Genomic DNA, 15055 nt, shown 5'->3' on the forward strand with positions numbered 1-15055 from the left:
GAGTTAGCGGACCACCCCGCCCGGCAGCAGTCTCTGCACGCGCTCTCTGGCCTTCTCTAACGCTCTCTCAATCTGTCACGCTCTTGCCCAGCAAACCACCACACGTTCCTTTTGCTAGAGTCCCGCAAAATGCTCGCAAACGAGGTCGGCAGCGATACGTTTTTGTATCGCAAAATGCTCGTAAAAGTCTCGCAAGATTCTCGCAAAACTCTCGCCAACGATTTATTTGCGAGCTATCATAAATAGTGACTCCTTGCACCTCGTCTATCGTCTAAGAATAGATCTTCAATCCGACACAGTTTTAAACTGATTTCCCGCGTCTTGAATCGATCTAATCCTCCATCGCCTATAATTCTATCGCTATCAAATCAGCACACCTTTCGCTATGCTTCAATAAACCTTATATATTGTGATTGTAAAATTAAGTTACTTCCTAGATGTTTTATATGTTTATTTCTCCGTAAACGATTTCCGTTTTTTGAGGCGCCATTCAGATGATCAAGCATCGATCTCCGTGGCCGAATATTCGGTTTTTTTCTACGGTGGTCATACATTCATGGATTATTAACATGCAACTAGGGATGTCCTATTGGCTGATAGGGGTTACAATGGGTCTGCCGTACAGGCTGATTGGGGTTATCCTCCCACAATATTGAACCGAAAAATCGTCGCCTTTGAAGTAAACTGATCGAAACAGTCGCTGCAAGAACCTCCGTAGCTCATAATCCGTATCATAATTACACTTAAATCTCTTAAGCCCCCCACACCATTCAGGCCCTGCCGCAATCCGTGCTTCATCCAAAAAATAGAGACAGCTGTGGCTTCAAATTGAGAGATTTATAAGCTTATCCGTTGGATAAACAGCGGCTACACAGACATATACACAGATATAGATATACGTGTGTGTGTGTACGTGTGTGGGTGTGCACACCTCACACCTCCCCTAACCAGAGGGCCATTCAAATTGAAATCAACGTGGTGTCACATGTTGACATGGTTTCAGCTGTTCTTTCGGTTGTTGTTGTTTTTGTTGTTGCTTCCATTACTATTTTTTTTTTGGATTTTTTTCTATGTGAAAACAGTAAGTTCTGTGGTTTTGTTACATAGTTTCGCCCTGTTTGCATGTGTGTGTGTGTGTGCATTGCGTATACGCCATGCTGACCTCGGTGATTTGTGGTCGGTGCTCGGCACTAGGACACTTGTGCGCGCCGCGGCCAGCGATAAACTGTGGCACTGGTCGGGTCGAGTGGGGTGGGGTGGGGTGGGGTGGGGTCTGGGTCTGGCTATGGCTCTGGTTGGGTCCTGTGGTCCTGATGCAGTCCGACGTGCTGCATAAATTAGCCGCAGCAGCAGCACATTGCGGTTTAGAAAACAGCCAAAGAGAGAGAGAGGGAGAGGGGGCAAGGGGGAACAGCGAAAAAGAATCAAAAATTATAAAAGAAAGCCACGTAACTGGCACCAGAGTTAACCGGTTTTCAATTTGCCTAAAAGCGAGTGCATTCGAGAATTAAATTTCGGCTCGGAATTCGAGATTCTCGGGCTTCTTGCAGACGTTTCCCGGAGACATGCGAAAGCCGCAGGATTTATGTGCAGCATATTTTTCATTTCACATATTTTGGGCGCAACGCAGGCCCGAAGGGGAGTGGGGTGCCCTGCCCGCTCCCCGACGAGGGGGAAAAGAGTTGTCTGGCTGGCAGCAACTGTCAAGTTGCCGGCTCATCGTCGGCACCTTATGCAGTGTGCCTGGTGCTCGGTGCTCTGTGCCTGGTGCTCGAACGGATACTGGTGTTGTTGTCAGGATATTGCCGCTGGGCCCGGTTGAGTAATATTTCTGGAAAGTTGCGGCGGTAAAAGTGAAAAATTGAGACAGCCGCTGCCGCCGCTTGGAGGACACTTTTTCCCACCAAAGGAAAACTTCCCGATGCACATTTGCAACTCTTTATTCGCTCGCACTCGCACTCGCACTCCATTAAACACGGCCCATAACTCGGCATAAACTTCCGAAAAGTGCACTTAAATTGGGAAAACTTGTAGGCAGAAGAGGATGCGAGGGAGGCCCCAGGGCAGAAGCCTCAACTTGTGAGTTGTGATCATCCTTTAAACCAATACTTGGCACAAATTAATCACAGCCCTGTCGCCCCCTCGAAGCCGAGGCCGAGCCAGAGATGGATAGCCCAGAAATCAGCATCTGTCGTAGTCACCACCGCAAAGGCTTCGCCTCGGACCGACCAGCTGACGTCCTACACGCTCCACTTGGACTTTGGCAAAGTTTTGCCGGGCCCAGGCCCAGGCCCATGCCCTGGCACATGGCGCACGCGAAGAGGAGAGCGCAGAGCAAAGCGGAACCAACATCTAAAGGCATCCAAAGTAGTTGTTGATATCAGCTTTCAGCGTACGCCCGGCCCGGCCAGGCCCTTCCCTATTCCCTATTTAAACATTGGCAAATTTGTTTGGCCCGTTGCCCACTCCGCAGGCAAACAGAACCGGAAGCAATCCGAGAGCAGATACTCGCGCCGAGTGGAAGGAGCACGAAATTACTCATACGCCTTGTGGGACAAGGCAACGGATGTGGCTTTTAATACGTTCGCTACTTTTGTAATTGAATATGATAAATCAAACTAAAGGCGGTCGCCCCCCTTGGCCACCCCCCCTTGGCCCGTTCCAAGGCGGAAGTGGTCTCCAGTTTCACTCGGGCCCACGCCGAGGTATTCATTTGCCGGTCACTAAATTTAATGCCTTCTTCTCGGCAGGCCTCGACTCAAAACCAAATAAATCTCAATATTTCTGCGGCCAAATCAAATTACGCTAAATTCCTGCCAAAAGGCTAAGCCCCCCGCCCCAAAAAAGGAATAAAACAAAAGAGAGAGAGCGAGAGAGAGAGGGAGAGGGAGAGCGTAACATCTGGCATAATATTATGAATTATGCTGCTTGGTGGCTGTGTGGGCGTGGCCGATTTGCGCCTTTCGCCGCTGACCGACGACCGGCAACCGACGACCGGCGACGAGGGGCAGCATTAAAATTCATGAACACATTTATTGCCAATTACTGCGGGGCCCCAGGCACGTTTTATATACATATACAACACACCTATACATATATATATGTATATATATTTTTATTGTATTTATGGCAGGTTACAAGCCGAATTTTTTCGCCCCAAAAATATTTCCTACGCCGCGCGGCGGGGGGCAACAAATTGATAAATTAGATTTACGCTTCAGAAATTATATTACAATATAATATATACATGTATATATATTTTCGACTGCCAGATTTGTTTTTGTTTTGCTGTCGGGCTCGGCGTTTAATGTGCCACCAAATTATTGTAAAGCCTGCGAATATTTCATGTGCCATTTTTTGGATATTTTAACCCCAGGGTTTATTTATCGCTGGTCCTTCATCAGCCAGGGCCGATAACTGTTGATCGCACGCCCAGTTTTGGGTTTAAAAACTGGCATTAAACTTTAATGGGAAGGCAATTTATCAAAAAAAAAAGATTGGGTCGTATGCATTCCCATGAATAATGAAGGAAAGGCTGGCAAAAGCCAAGGACACGCCACTCCGACAACCGTCAACCATGGGTTTCCCCTGTTCAGGGCAAAATTCAGCCGTTTGGAGGCCTTCCTGGAAGCCTTTTTTCAATTTCCAGTGGAAAGAAGCCCCGAAAGAGTCGCTCGGCTTGAGCAAAGTGGCGTCGAGGCGTGATTATGCCTGGTTATGGAGGGAATCGCTGGCTATAGACCATGCTGCATGGTCACGAATCTGCTCCTTGAGGAAGGACGCCTCGGACGCTCGAGGCATAAAAGACTTGAGCGATTAGCTGCAGGACGTGCAGTGCATGCAATAGAGGGAGGAGGAGCGTCGAACCAGAGCCAGAAATAGCCCGGGATCAGCCGGAATGTGCCACGTGCTGGCCAAGACTAAGCTCCCGGGGGGACCAGAGAGCCTTAAGCCACGTGGGAGGCGGGGATTTACATGAGAAATCCAAATAGTCGTTTATAGATACATCTGTAGCCGAGAGGAGCCCCTATCCCGCCCCGCCCCGCCCCCGCCCCGCACACGTGCTGTGGGCCAATTGTTGATGCCGTAATTGTTGTCCACAAACAACTGGCACGTCCTTCTATTTTTCTTGATTTATTTTCACACTCAGATGCGAAAGCGAATGCGAATGCGAGAATTTTCATGTAAGGACATGGGGAAATTTATATAAAATGCCCTGGATGGCCTCTGGGCTGGGTGTCGGTGTCTGTGTCGGTGTGCAGATTTTGTCGCTTGTTTTTTGGGTCATTTGGTCAATGCGATTAGTTCTGGCCACACCCACAAAGCCCACACAGAGAGGCGGTGTCCTGGGGGCGGAAGTGTGGCCAAGCGGAAGAGGGAGCTGGGGACTGGGGGCTGGGACGGGGGCTGGGGGCTGCAGACATTAAGCTGACATTGGCCAATTAGGCACGGCAAATGAGCAGCAGCAATCTTTCGAGGCAATGATGCCCAAAACAGGGATTAGTGTCCGCCCCACACGCACAGACACCAAATTGGAGTATTGATTCCCGTTTACTCTTGGTCTTTAACACAATTTACCTTTCACCAGGCTCTGAGCCATGCGTGTGGCCCGCCAGATGCCAAGAACCCTTCACTTCCACTCTCGAGAGTCGTGGCTCGTGAGTCTTGAGTTTCAGCTGCAACCAGATATTAACTTGCAACTGACCGCCGTCCCAGAAACGACATCGTCATCGTCATCGTCATCGCCATCGTCTTGGTCGCGGTTTTCTTTGCCTGTCTGCCCAGAGACAGCACCTGTCCGGCTTTGGGTGGCTGTGTCTGTGGCTGGTCATGGTCACAGTTGCAGCTCCTTTTGTTTGCCTTTTGATTGCATTTTTAACGCTTCACGCCCGCTTGGTCTTGGTCCGAGCAGTTAGCCATTGTCTCTGGCCCTGTCCCTAATTGAATTACAAATTCCCTAGAAAGAAGGGCGATCCAGGCTCAAACCGACCGCTGATCGAGTTAAGGTGCGAGCGTCCTCCTTTAAGGGCTTAACTTTCAATTAAGGCCGGCCGCCACATTTCAGTGATTTATCTTAATGCACTTTGTGTGCGAGGGCTTTAATTTTAAATGCAGTTTAAGGCCACTCGATCTGACAGCGGACACAATGCGGAATTTATTAACATTGCCCTGCATTTACCGGGTAATTTCGGTAAATGTTGAGGGCTTAATCCGATGACAGGCCCTTTCTGGCAGAAAAACCTGTAAACTTTCCTCTTGCGATAATTTAAAGTCGAAGCCAAAACTCCGTCGCCCGTAAAAGTCGGGCTTTGACAGGGTTAAAGGTGGTAAAGGAGGCTCCTCTCTCCCATCAACCCCCACCCCCATATAGTTTTCCCTTTTCGCTTGGCTTTTCCCTTGACGAAAACTTTCCGCTGGCTTTAAGTTTGCAAAAGGCAAATTTTTCAATTAAGCCGCTCTCCGAGTGTCTCGAAGTGCACTTGAGACTGTCTGGTCGGCCTCCAAGAGAGAGGGGGCGGTGGGGGGGCGGGGGACGGGGGCATGCCATTTAAATTTATCATTTTTTAATGAGACTCTTAATTACAGACTGAGGGACAGCCAAACAGCATGTTGCAAATAATGCTACAACGCTAATTGTTTCCGCTTGTTCATTTGGCCAACACACACACGCAGAGTGGGGAGGGGGGAGGGGGGGCCCACACAAATGCCACTTCTGGCATCATCTCAAGGAGACACAAAGGCGGAGGCGGAGGCAGAGGCCATGGCTGTGGCTGGGGCTGTGTCTGTGGCTCCACAGCCTCATATATTTTTCCTGAAAGAAGGTATCCCAGTGTATCCTTGTGGCACGTGCGGGGCCTGGTCTGGTCTGGTCTGGTCTGCTCGGTCGTCTATCTTTTCACCGCAAGTCGCTCCGAGAAGCAGCCTCTTCATTAGATTCGTTTAATTTAGCTTGTTCGAGACACCCAGTCATTCCAATTAAATCACAGACTTTAAGTTGTCTCCGACTCCACTCGGCTGGTGCCTGATGAGCTCTGAGGAGACACGAAACACGAGAGGCAGCCGCAGACTTGTATACCCTGGAATGGCCATCAAAAGGGAGCTTTCGGTGGACTGCCAAGACGCCAGTGGGCACCAGAATACCCTCTTTGTAGAGCAAATGCCCCTTTTGTGGACAATTGAAAGATGGCAACACGATATGGAAGACAACAGATCTAGAGTGAAGCATATTTTTGTGTCAAGGTCGGGAACGTATGGATTCGATTGCTAATGGAATTGTTGTTTGGGTTGAGCTGGGCTGGGGTTTGGGTTTGGGTCCATCAAATCAGTGGAGGCCCCTCGTGGGCCGCACTCCAAACGAATTGAGCTGTTCGATTCCATCGCCACACGTTTCAATATTTATTATTGCCTATTGACACTGAACAGGTCGAGGGCCATGGACGGACGGACGGACGGACGGAGGGAGGACCCATGGATCCATGGACCCACGAATGCAGTGCAAACACATTTCCAGAGTGCCGGAGTGGGGAAGTGGTGGAGCTGTGGAGCTGTGGAGTGCTGGAGCTGTGGAGTGCCAGTGGCAAACATATTATTGACATTTTATGGTTGGAAATTCATCGCAAAAAAACAATCAAAAAGGGTAAGAGGCCACGCACGACTGCCGTGGCATAGGATGGGCTTTGGAAGGGAGTCTGTTGTGGGGGGGTGGGGGAGGGGAGCCTGTTGGCGGGGCCCACAAGTCGATTAACTGTTTGATTGAGTTCTCCCATATCCTCGCATCTGATGCGGTATTTGCGGTTGATGTGTTTAAAAGTCAATACGCGTGACACTCGCCAAGGGGGGGGAGGGAGGGGAAATCTTGATGGAAAAATGCCTCGTAAAAATGTTATGCGGCAAGAAAGCGGGGGGCAGCCCCCCCTTTACGGATTCCTGCCATTGCAAACGCAATTAAAAAGCCTCAAAGCCTGTCAGTGGGCTCTCTGCCGGTCCGAGCGGCCTTCTGGCGGCTTTGTTATAAATATTAAACTTTGACACAATGTCGGCCGTGGCCTCCTTTCAACCCTTTGGCCGCGGGGCCGGCAGATTATTGCCTAGCCTTTCAAAATGTTTGCATAGTGGCTGTCATTGATAAATTAGCAATGCCATTCGCAGGAGCACGCCGGCCGGACGGACAATATGTTCGTTTTGCGGGGAAGTCCTGCGACGATTCAGGGATTCCAATGAGCGGAGGGCAGTCCGGGGACAGACAGGAATGAAAATTGAAGGCAAAAACTTCCGTCATGGAAGTGCTAGGAAAATTGAATAAATTAATGAGCATTTTGACGGGCAAAAGGGGGCGGCTCTGGCATTCCCAAAACCAGGGGCCATTTATGGTTTGAGCCGCGCCAATGATTAATGGCTCAAAAGTGACGTCCGAGTGTCCTTTTGGCACTGGCAGGCGATAATAAAACATTCAGTATTCAGCATTCGATAAGTGCCAGAGACGGAGCAATTAATTTCAATTTATTGAATAATTTGCGATGAATTTATTGAATCTGCGGGGGGTACAGTCCCCCCACCCCCCTGATTAGCTCGCACAGAAAGTAATCTTTTTGCCGCAGTGCTGCTAAAATTAATCAAGGCTAAGCTGCCATTCAGAATGTGGCCAGGCACAATGCGGGCTTCGCTGGCTTCGCAGCGTATTAATTAAGATGGGTTTATGATTAAGCGGAGAGTAGAAGCCCGTGCCCATGCCCATGCCCATGCCCATTCCAGTGGCACTTTGATAACTAATTTACAGACATTTATTAGTCGCTGTGCAGCTGGATAGATAAGCTGCGGCAGCGACTGGGAGACTGGGAGGCTGGAGCGTTGCTCATACGCCATGTGGTGCCTGCGGTGTGCCAATAATGCTGGTGTCTGTCTATGAGCGAGTGCTCCGCCTTTGTGTGTGTCAAAGCGCGCATTTAAAGCTTAAGGGCTTTAACGGGAATCCCCGGACAGACGCCCCGGGCACCAGACTAACGACCCAAAGATCCAAGGAACACCTCTTTAAAGGCGAAAATAAGTTTCTGGCGGGGGAAAGTGTTGGCACTGGCTGCGTGAACTTTGCCCTTAACTAGCTTCGTTCTCGTTTTAATTAAAAACTACATTTCTAGACGCTTTTCTCTCACTCTTTCCCTCTCTCTTTCTTTCTCCTCCTTTTTTGTTTTCCACAGCAGATTCCTTGAGCGAAATGCTCTGATATATGCGTATAATTTCATTTTATGACTCCTTTCCTCACACACACACACACACACACAGGGGGTGGGGTGGGGGGCATAATGATTAAAAATTCAATTTAGTCGACGCTTAAAATGAAATTATTTATGGCAAGCCTTGGGTGGAGCACTGGGAGGGGCCATTGGCTGTCCTGTTAGGCGATACAGATTTTTAATTACTCAAAAGCAACTAATGGACGAGGTAATCGAAGGTTGTACACACTTTACTGCATTGCTGCAGAATAATTTATCATTTTGCAAGCTGTTGAATATTTTCTAATTAGCAAAAAAGGCCATGAAAGCGAATCCCCGAATCCTGGGGCACCAGGGACACCCCCCTGCCCCGCCCCGCTCCCGTGCTCACTGGCCGTGCCTCTGTCTCTGTATCTTTCTCCACTTTGGCAGCATTGTTTGCATGCCTTTCTTACTGCCACGTAAACCCCATATACTCAAAGTCTTACGCTCTCTGGGGCCCTGCACTTCCACTCATTCATCAGTCATTCAAAGGCAGCGGCGCTGACAACCAAAACACAATCAACGCTCTCTCTCTCTCTCTCTCTCTCTCTCCGTGTCCCTGCCTCCAGGAGTGGCAACATGTTTTTGCAATTTACCGATTTGCGCTGTAACCGACTCAGACAGGACTTTTTCTGCCCCGTTCCGCTCAGAAACTTTTGTGGAGAAAGAAACCCCCCACTCTATGCTCTTTCGAAGGGTCTAATGGAAAAGTCGACTCCGACTTCAGAGCTATCGAAAAGGGTAGGGTATTCGAAAAGGGTATTCAAGTCTTCGTCCTCGGGCTCTGCTGCAGCTCGTCCTCGCTCGTTGTCCTCATCAGAGCGCAATTCAAGCGGAATTCTACAAAATTTACTTTGACGCTCGTGCAATGCGCATACGGCGCGTGGGCCCCGTCCGGACGGAGCCCGTCGTCTTGAATTCTGTTTGTTCAGGCACTTGACGCACGAAAATACGGAAAACAGATGACACTTCTACGTCTCCCAAGCTCCCCCACGCTCCTCCCACGCTCCCTATTCTCATATTTGATTAGACATTCAGACATTTAGCGGCACTCGTCGAACGGTTTCGGCCCAGAACGAGGCCCAGCCTGTACAGTGGAGGCACGCCATCGACTGACAAAAACACATTGTTTTGCCAAATAATCTCATTTCTATCTGCTTTGGACACTTGTCAAAAACGGAAACTATTGAAGCGCTTAAAATTACAAAATAAATGTATAAAAAGCATGATTATTGTGCATTAAATTATGCATAAATTGAGTGATAGACAGGAAAGGCACAGGAAAGTCCACCCTTTGACCTTTTTGCAGCTGTCGCCCCGGGCCGCTCTCCTTTCCAGAGGATCGAGGGACTATGGTGGCTCTGGTCTTCATCTATGAGCTTCTAGTGGGTTACATCGATCGCTCGGACCTGCTTAACATAGTAGGATTCGCTTCAGCACGTCTGCCAGGAGACGGAGGAGCCATGCCCCCTTTCCTACCCTGGCCCTACCAGCTGGGATGCTTTTGGCCTAAAAAAAAGGGGGATATGCGGCACTCGATCCCACGGTATTCCCTTCCAAAGACACCTACTGCATGCAGGCCGCATATGTCCATAGATTTGAGTCCGAAACCCCTCATTAGATCTCCCTCTTCTCAAGGGGCCTCCTTCAAGGGGACCTGTGTGGCCTGTGGGAAGGCCTGTGCCGGTGCCCGTTCACACAAAGACCTGCCCCACCTTTAGAGATCTGTGCCCTGCCCTAGCCGCACACCCACTCTAACCTTTCTCCTCTCTAACTCTCTCTCTCGAGTGCTTGAGTGTATCCCAAATCGAGTCATCACTGTCTTCCGTTAAGTGTTGATAAATATATGATTTGGCAGCGCTAATTATGAGCAATTCCCCAATTCGGAGAGCAAACAGCCACGACATTGTTCCCGATTCCCCGTGCCTTTGCCAAGGACTTGAATCAATTATCCTCAAGGACACTTAATATTTCTTTGCCGTCAAATATTGGATTTCTTTATTTCGGCTTTCCCTTTGATGTGCCCCCGCACCCGCCCCCCGCTCTATCATTCGACGATGTCTGCGCCCACACGCACGAGTGAACGCCGCGCTCTGGTTTGGGCAGCATGATTTTGTCATTTCGTAATTGAAAGTTTAATATTTGTGGGCCAGGGCTGATAGAGCGGGAAATTGGCCGCCAATTGTGGCGTAAACAATTTAAATGGTAAACCAATTGGCATTACGGCGAGTGCTCCGCCGTGCTCCGCCGTGCTCAGCGACAGTCGCCGGTAATTGCCGCACCTTTGTGGCAGACACATGTGGCAGGGAGTCTTCCCGACAAATGGTGTGTCTTTCAAGTTAATGCCTCTAATGTACTGCCCGGAGAAAACCGAGAAAAAACGAGCAACAGTTTTGGCCAAGTCATGGGAGGGTTTCGCCCCCACACGCCCCCACACAGAGTGCATATGCGGCAGTGGGTTTTTTATAGATTAAGAGCCCGGCCATGATGGTCATAACAAGGCGGCCAGTAAACGGGGGCTCCTGGCCGTTGCCAGGGCACAAGTCTGGACTCCTTGCCTCCTGGACTCCTTGCCTCCCGGACTCCTGGTCTCATGGTCTCAGTGTTTAAATGTTTCGAATTGCCGACAAGGGATTTGGCATCATGGCATTCACGCCCAGATAAGCGCCTGTAGTGGGTCTTATCCTTAAGGATGCTCGCATTTCCAGGCCTGCTGTGTGTCCGTGTGTCCCTGGCTGCTGTGTGTGTGTGTGTGTGTGGGCCGAGATTTATTACAGGCCATTTTTCTTACGCAGGTCCCACAATTAAAGCTGCTTTTACCAGCCTCCTCCCCCCCGCGACTGGTTTTTCCTCCCTTTCACTCGAATAGTTAGTGAAATACTTTTCGAGGACTGGAGCCTGGGACTGGGACTGGGGCTGGGACTGGGGCTATGCAAATTATTTGCCTTTAATGTGGGCCGAGAAGTTGGCCAAACTTGCTCTCAATTTAGTCATTAAGCTTTAGGCCAAACTTTTGCTTTTTCGCCCCCCCTTTTTCCGTATTTGTGTTTCGGGCGGAGGGGAACAACAATTTTTTACTCCAAGTCTGCCTTTTGTGCGGCAGTCAACTCAAAATATAATTAAGTCGAGCCCGGGATGACAAGGCAAACACATGGCCGAAAGGAAATGCCTCAAAGTGCAGGAAAGAATGCGCAAAGGAAAATACGAGAAGGAAAAGCACAAAGCAACGGGCGTCACATGAGTGCGGAGCAGGCGGGTCGACTGAGGGATACCGAGGGAGGCGGCAGGAGCCTGCCCCATCTGCCCCATCTGCCCCTTCTCGGGGCCCAAGAAGTGCGAAGAACAAACGCTGCCAAGGGCTGCCCGGCTGCAAAAGTTTTCAGTTTCAGTTTAGTGGAGTGCGCGCCATGAGAGACATAATTATGCGATTTAACACTTTAGTGCCGGCAAAGTGGAACGACCGAGAGAGAGAGCCGACAGCCCCTGGCATCGTCCTCATCATCCGCATCCTCGTCGGAACAAAGAGAGTGAGAGCCTGCCAACAAGAAAAGGAAATTTGTGCTAAAAGTGCACTTCCAGTCAAAGGAAGGCAAAGGATAACCACAACACAATTTAATGAAGCTGCAGATGCAGGGAGGACGGAGGGATCTTCTAATTTGGGGAGGAGCACTGCCCGCCTCATTTAGCGGCGAATCAAATCGCCTCATTTCTAAGTGGATAAACACACAAATGATGGCAAATAGCCATGAATGCATCTAGCCGGACCCGGACCCGGACCCGTGCAAACGCTAAACGAATGAACGAAATTGAATGAAAATTATGCTGCCACTCGACTGGCCTGGCCGGGCCTCGTCCTGCTCCCGGGCTGACCCCGGACCGGCCGTACCTTCTGCTAGATGAAATATAATTTTTGTAAAATAACTTGGCCCTTTTTTTCAGATCAGTGAGCGGCCAAAAGCAAATAGCCAGCGCCCAAGCTCCAGCTCCAGTCCCGGCCCCCAGTCCCGGCCCCCAGCCCGGACCAAGAATATTTTTTGCTAAACAAAATTGAATTGTGTTCTGACTGGCGCTCGGCCCCAGGGCCCCCGTTTTGTTTATTCTGCTTTTTATTTTTTTGGCAGCCAAATGTCGGTGGCATTTCAAAGGGAATTCTTCAAGAGACGCCGCCACCTTTAAAGGCAGCAGAATAATTATTGATTCGGTTTAAAGTCGGCTTCCTGGAAGCAGAAAAACTACAAATTCAATTTTAAATATTTCTGCAAACAATACAATAAAATTGTAATTCGATATAAGCAAAGTTTTATGCCAGCCACAGAGGGGGGTGTGGGGTCCAGGGAGAACCACCGCAGGGCCTCGTAAAAATGAACATTTGAAGAGCCGAAAGACGTCGGAATGTGCCCGAATAAAACTGCCACCAATTGATTGAGATGTAATCAAACGGGCGACCCGCAAGAGTCCCCCGAAAAGTTCTGCCCAACGGCGACAAATGTGTAAAGGCATAAAAATCATGGGCCCCCAAGGCCTGGCGGGCTTCCTTCCGCAAAAATCAAATTACGCATACGCAGTGCAGACCCAAAGGAGGCAGGGCCGGCGGGGGGGCAGCATATGGGCCAACTTACTAATGCCAGCGGAGGTTAAATGTGCTTATGTGAGGCACACACATCAACGCAGACATAAATTACAGGGTCATATACGCGCAGGACTAGCGGCAGGGGCACCCTGTACTTCTAGCCTTCATATTTTATTGGCCGCAAGTCGGTGAGTCGCTAAGTTTGTGCTCTAAACAATTTATTAATCAAACGCAAGTCTGTGCTCAAAAAAGAGTCACCGAAAGCGAAACCGAAACCGAACAAGTCCTGCCATCACCGGCCTGTGTATATGTATAATTTATGTGCCATGGATGTGTGACAAATTGTTTGCCCGAGGCCAAGCCTTGCCTCTTGTTGTTTGCCACAAGCCAGGGACAGGGCTCAGCATCTCGTCGTCCCCCCCGCTGCAAAAGTGTTACAAATTTATGACATTTTCTTTTAGCATTCGTCGACCCTTTAAAGCATCGCCAGGCAATGGCCAAAAGCCGAGGAGCAGCTTCAAAAAAGGTCAACAGAATGCTCGAGGTTAGACGCTGCTGTTGGCCAACAGCAAAAGGAAGTAGTAAAAATGTTTTCTTCTTTCTTGTTCTTTACTTTTACGGTTTTGGGTTGGACATTCACAAAAAACACACAAAAAAACAGACACACAAAAACTGTACTCGTAATGGGTAGAAGCTGCAAAGCAACAAAACCAAGGCACTAATGTCGCTCATCTTTTATTAATATTTCTTTGAGATTTTTATGCTGCCGTCTCCTTGCCGCAGGGCGCGTATAATCCATGGGATGAGCTTTAGTTTTCGGCCCTGGCCGACAGTTGAATGACCTTTTAGAGGTTCTGTAGAGCTAATCCCTTGCCAGTCCTCAAAAATAATCATTCACGTATTCTAGCAATCTAAATATTCAACTAATCCTTTGATATAACATTTTTCTGTTAATAAATTCCCATAAATTCCAGGAACTCTCTGAAAATCAATAGGCCCTGCATTGGCTCTCCTCCTTTGCCCCACATAAAGCATTCGCTGGGCATCAGAATATGAACCCTCGGGCACTTGATTTGTTACATAAGGCCTCGTGTTGCTTACTTTCACTGTCATACTTTCTTTTGTGCTGAAATTTCCTCACAAGACCCTGCAACCCCCCGAGTCATGTCTGCCACGTCCTACTTCCTTCCCGCAGCTTCCGCCCGGCAAAAGTGATTTAGCGGAAATTGTTTTTTAATGTGGCAGACATTCTTAAACTATTTAACCTGGAGAGTGGCCCAGTCACGCTCAGCCGGCAAAAAGGCAGCAGGAATGTCAACCATTTATCAATGGATAATCAATAGACCTTGGGACCTTTTTCCCCCCTCTTCCCCCTTTGCGTGTGTGTTGGGGAGGCTATTTTATAGTTTTGGGGGGGCACAAAGCTGGGGGCATAGCCAAAACAACTGCGTGGCATGCGATAAAGTCGCTCAGGTGGGGCATCCCTTCGCCCGGGCCAATAGAGAGCCCCAAAGAGTACATCCACACACGGCCGGCATTAAACTAAACTAAACATCCGCTGCAGAATTTTGACATTGCGGATTACAATAAAAGCGTTTTTATTCGTTTGCATGACTTTGCACGGCACACAGATCCAGCCGTAGTCGGCAGATAGGACAGGACGGGGACGAGGGGGAGTGTGTGTGCTCCCTGGCCTTCATTAGTCGCTCGCTGGCACGCTGTCGTCACATGTCAACCTGCAGTTTAGCCTCTATATTGATTATCCCATTTAGCAGCCTGGCAGTGGCTCTGCGAGACTCTATTTGCACACCTGCAGGCGGGTATTTGGATTTGGCTGGGCTCTATGCCAGGGAGAGCAGAAAAGCAGTCAGGACTTTCTAGCCAGAGCAGCTGTTCGCAGCAGAGCGCGGCCTGAGTAGCACTTAAGTATTCTATTTTATTCCCAGGAAATCACGCATTAAATTAATTTTAAGTAACACTCATTACCGATATCATTCAGTCGGCAAAGTCGGGGAGTAAATCACTCTCCATTCTGCAGTCAAAAGTCTCTTGTGTGGTGGAATATAGGCCGTATTGGCTGATATAGGTTATAGGTCCTCTATCAGTCAGTACGGCAGTCCCATTGTAACCCAAATATCAGCCAATACGGCTTCCCAAGAGTCCATGAGTGTACGGCCACTATAGAAGAAGTCCGAATCTACAGCAACATTAAAAAAATACAGAATATACGGGG

General features: G+C 49.2%; 1 protein-coding gene across 3 annotated transcripts in view; it reads right to left on the reverse strand.

Annotated features, from left to right (window-relative positions):
• Window positions 1-15055, reverse strand: part of rdo (reduced ocelli) — a 47548-nt gene that overhangs the window by 9694 nt on the left and 22799 nt on the right. The gene's annotated exons all lie outside the window — the stretch shown is intronic.

The sequence above is a fragment of the Drosophila pseudoobscura genome, chromosome 4, assembly GCF_009870125.1.
Source record: "Drosophila pseudoobscura strain MV-25-SWS-2005 chromosome 4, UCI_Dpse_MV25, whole genome shotgun sequence".
Lineage (NCBI taxonomy): Eukaryota > Metazoa > Arthropoda > Insecta > Diptera > Drosophilidae > Drosophila > Drosophila pseudoobscura.